The sequence below is a fragment of the Schistocerca serialis genome, chromosome 4 (genome assembly GCF_023864345.2).
Source record: "Schistocerca serialis cubense isolate TAMUIC-IGC-003099 chromosome 4, iqSchSeri2.2, whole genome shotgun sequence".
NCBI lineage: Eukaryota > Metazoa > Arthropoda > Insecta > Orthoptera > Acrididae > Schistocerca > Schistocerca serialis.
In genome coordinates, this window is record NC_064641.1 from 414265611 (window position 1) to 414270610 (window position 5000).

General features: G+C 50.9%; 1 non-coding gene across 1 annotated transcript in view; it reads left to right on the forward strand.

Moving 5' to 3' along the window:
• The first annotated feature begins 4137 nt into the window (after positions 1–4137).
• The window catches only part of LOC126476801 (small subunit ribosomal RNA), a 1909-nt gene continuing 1046 nt past the window's right edge, over positions 4138–5000 (forward strand). Inside the window, exon 1 of the ribosomal RNA XR_007587243.1 lies at positions 4138–5000. This exon is cut by the window's right edge and continues 1046 nt beyond it. This is a non-coding gene — a ribosomal RNA (small subunit ribosomal RNA).

Here is a 5000-nt window from a genome sequence, read left to right on the forward strand (position 1 = left end):
GTCATGAGCCAAAAGTGCATCCTGACGTGACAAATCAGATAATACCGCAGGCATCCAATTACGATAATCACTATCAACGAACCTGCCGCCGCCCCCCCCCCCCCCCCAATACACCTTTCCCTACAACAATGTGTATCTGAACCTACGCCATATTGTACCTTAACCTAACCTATATCGTACCTTAACCTAACCTAAATTGTACCTTAACCTAACCTATATCGTACCTTAACCTAACCTATATCGTACCTTAACCTAACCTATATTGTACCTTAACCTAACCTATATTGTGCCTTAACCTAACCTACGTTGTGCCTTAACCTAACCTACGTTGTGCCTTAACCTAACCTACGTTGTGCCTTAACCTAACCTACGTTGTGCCTTAACCTAACCTACGTTGTGCCTTAACCTAACCTACGTTGTGCCTTAACCTAACCTACGTTGTGCCTTAACCTAACCTACGTTGTGCCTTAACCTAACCTACGTTGTGCCTTAACCTAACCTACGTTGTGCCTTAACCTAACCTACGTTGTGCCTTAACCTAACCTACGTTGTGCCTTAACCTAACCTACGTTGTGCCTTAACCTAACCTAATTTGTGCCTTAACCTAACCTAATTTGTGCCTTAACCTAACCTAATTTGTGCCTTAACCTAACCTAATTTGTGCCTTAACCTAACCTAATTTGTGCCTTAACCTACCCTAATTTGTGCCTTAACCTAACCTAATTTGTGCCTTAACCTAACCTACGTTGTGCCTTAACCTAACCTACGTTGTGCCTTAACCTAACCTACGTTGTGCCTTAACCTAACCTACGTTGTGCCTTAACCTAACCTACGTTGTGCCTTAACCTAACCTACGTTGTGCCTTAACCTAACCTACGTTGTGCCTTAACCTAACCTACGTTGTGCCTTAACCTAACCTACGTTGTGCCTTAACCTAACCTACGTTGTGCCTTAACCTAACCTACGTTGTGCCTTAACCTAACCTACGTTGTGCCTTAACCTAACCTACGTTGTGCCTTAACCTAACCTACGTTGTGCCTTAACCTAACCTACGTTGTGCCTTAACCTAACCTACGTTGTGCCTTAACCTAACCTACGTTGTGCCTTAACCTAACCTACGTTGTGCCTTAACCTAACCTACGTTGTGCCTTAACCTAACCTAATTTGTGCCTTAACCTAACCTAATTTGTGCCTTAACCTAACCTAATTTGTGCCTTAACCTAACCTAATTTGTGCCTTAACCTAACCTAATTTGTGCCTTAACCTAACCTAATTTGTGCCTTAACCTAACCTAATTTGTGCCTTAACCTAACCTACGTTGTGCCTTAACCTAACCTACGTTGTGCCTTAACCTAACCTACGTTGTGCCTTAACCTAACCTACGTTGTGCCTTAACCTAACCTACGTTGTGCCTTAACCTAACCTACGTTGTGCCTTAACCTAACCTACGTTGTGCCTTAACCTAACCTACGTTGTGCCTTAACCTAACCTACGTTGTGCCTTAACCTAACCTACGTTGTGCCTTAACCTAACCTACGTTGTGCCTTAACCTAACCTAATTTGTGCCTTAACCTAACCTAATTTGTGCCTTAACCTAACCTAATTTGTGCCTTAACCTAACCTAATTTGTGCCTTAACCTAACCTAATTTGTGCCTTAACCTAACCTACGTTGTGCCTTAACCTAACCTACGTTGTGCCTTAACCTAACCTACGTTGTGCCTTAACCTAACCTACGTTGTGCCTTAACCTAACCTACGTTGTGCCTTAACCTAACCTAGTTTGTGCCTTAACCTAACCTAGTTTGTGCCTTAACGTAACCCATGTTGTGCCGTAACGTAACCCATGTTGTGCCGTAACGTAACCCATGTTGTGCCGTAACGTAACCCATGTTGTGCCGTAACGTAACCCATGTTGTGCCGTAACGTAACCCATGTTGTGCCGTAACGTAACCCATGTTGTGCCGTAACGTAACCCATGTTGTGCCGTAACGTAACCCATGTTGTGCCGTAACGTAACCCATGTTGTGCCGTAACGTAACCCATGTTGTGCCGTAACGTAACCCATGTTGTGCCGTAACGTAACCTATAATATGCCTTAACCTAACCTATAATATGCCTTAACCTAACCTATAATATGCCTTAACCTAACCTATAATATGCCTTAACCTAACCTATAATATGCCTTAACCTAACCTATAATATGCCTTAACCTAACCTATAATATGCCTTAACCTAACCTATAATATGCCTTAACCTAACCTATAATATGCCTTAACCTAACCTATAATATGCCTTAACCTAACCTAAAGTGCGCCGTAACCAAAACTATATTGCGCCTTAACCTGACGCACGTTGTCGCTGAACCTGCTCTGTAATTGTTATGCAACTCGTTAAATTAGTGTAGTGTTGCCTAACCGCAACCCTCGCAATATAGTTCGCTACTCGCACTGCCCGGTCCCCTGTGTATCGCGTCATGTTAAACACCTTGCAGGTGTTGCTGACTTTCCACATGCTCCTGCTATACACTGTAATGTGGATAGCAGCAGGACGTACATGCCCCCCCCCCTTCCCCCCTGCCTTCGCAAGCTGGTCGGTGAGAAGTTTGCATGTTCAACGCCCTTCGCATGCCGACGTACTCAGCCTACGTTGTGGTACGGCCTGTCACCTGTCCGCCGATGTACGCAAAACCCACAAACTGTACTGCACATTGGTCCGTATGTACTGAATGATACATCGTGGCACATGTGGCCGTATGACGACTGCGCCTAGCAACGGCGGACCATACAGTCCAAATATTGTGCACGCAGCTACGTGTCGTCTCCCTATAAGAGCTGGATTGCAGTGTGGTACGCCATACAGACGTGTGGGAGGAACGGACGCCCTGGATGGCGATCAGCATGAGCAGTCTGTTGATGTAGTGGAGCGTGTATTCGGACGTAGTCGTCTCTTCTCACACACCGTGATAGCATGTTGCACCGTGTTCCACATCTGCGACATGCTGCAGAGGCCGGCTGACAGTCGTTCGCGCAATGGACACCGCATACGTACGGGGTCGACCTTCCACGTGTTCTCTAGGCGTGCACATGTTGTTGCGTCTATGTGGGCAGACGTAGTGTGTTGTGACACCTGACACAGGCATGCAATACTCGTTGCAAATGGCGATGGACGTGTACGTTTGCTGGTGACGTTACGCAAATGAACAACTGGTAACCCGTTGTGGTGCGGTTGTTCTCGCTAGAGGTGAATCAGTGTTGGCGACGATCGGTCGAGCTATTAACCGGTTGTTTCAGGGATACCCACCATGCCCACGAACGTGAAAGGGGATCTGGGTGTGAGGCGATACGCGGCGGTGGCTGGGTGGGACCGTCCCCGGCCGGTGAGGGGGGGCCGCCCGGCGTGCTGGCAGCGCGGTGCGTGGGCGCACGCGCTACAGCCGGCTGGTGGGGGCGGCCAGTGGCAGGCGCGCCGGCCGACGGACGCGGCAGGCGGCGCAGCTGCGCGCCGGCGCCCTCTGCTCGCGGCGCCTTGCGGCCAAAGTAGGTCCTCGCGGGCCCGGTGCGAAGCGCGGTGGCCATCTGCAGTGTGCTGGTCCGATTGAGGACTTTGTGCGCTGAGGATGCGCCGCCGCCCGGCGCTCGGCGCCGCGACGCCGTCTGCTGCTCGGTCGCCCCAGCGGTTCTCGCAGGTGGTTTGTATCGCAGCTGTGCGGACGTGTTGGCGCGTGCGCTGTGCTGGGAGAGTTCGCTTCGGCACCCAAGTGGGGCTTTTGTCCTTCTGTGGCGCCGGCGTTGGAGCTGCCGGTCACCGTAGGTGGCGCGTGTTGTCTCCCGCCGGCAATGCCACGACAGCACGCTCCCGGGCCTCTGTCGGCAGCGGCAAGCTCAGTTGGGAGCACGGGTGGTCGCACCTAAAGCGTCTACTCGCCTAACTCCGGGCGATTGCGCCTCTCTCGAACCCGACCAAGTACTTAGGACGGCGCTGCGCGCCGCCGGGACCTGAGAGGGTTTCGAGGTGTGTTGTGCAGGGGAGCTCAGCCTCCTCCTGTTTGCAGAATAATTGAGCGGACGCTTGCGTGTTCGCGCGGGTCCCCGGGACACACTCCCGGGCGGCCGGCTGCTCAGCTCTAGTTGACGCAGCTCCCTGGTTGATCCTGCCAGTAGTCATATGCTTGTCTCAAAGATTAAGCCATGCATGTCTCAGTACAAGCCGCATTAAGGTGAAACCGCGAATGGCTCATTAAATCAGTTATGGTTCCTTAGATCGTACCCACGTTACTTGGATAACTGTGGTAATTCTAGAGCTAATACATGCAAACAGAGTCCCGACCAGAGATGGAAGGGACGCTTTTATTAGATCAAAACCAATCGGTCGGCTCGTCCGGTCCGTTTGCCTTGGTGACTCTGAATAACTTTGGGCTGATCGCACGGTCCTCGTACCGGCGACGCATCTTTCAAATGTCTGCCTTATCAACTGTCGATGGTAGGTTCTGCGCCTACCATGGTTGTAACGGGTAACGGGGAATCAGGGTTCGATTCCGGAGAGGGAGCCTGAGAAACGGCTACCACATCCAAGGAAGGCAGCAGGCGCGCAAATTACCCACTCCCGGCACGGGGAGGTAGTGACGAAAAATAACGATACGGGACTCATCCGAGGCCCCGTAATCGGAATGAGTACACTTTAAATCCTTTAACGAGTATCTATTGGAGGGCAAGTCTGGTGCCAGCAGCCGCGGTAATTCCAGCTCCAATAGCGTATATTAAAGTTGTTGCGGTTAAAAAGCTCGTAGTTGGATTTGTGTCCCACGCTGTTGGTTCACCGCCCGTCGGTGTTTAACTGGCATGTATCGTGGGACGTCCTGCCGGTGGGGCGAGCCGAAGGCGTGCGACCGCCTCGTGCGTGCTCGTGCGTCCCGAGGCGGACCCCGTTGAAATCCTACCAGGGTGCTCTTTATTGAGTGTCTCGGTGGGCCGGCACGTTTACTTTGAACAAATTAGAGTGCT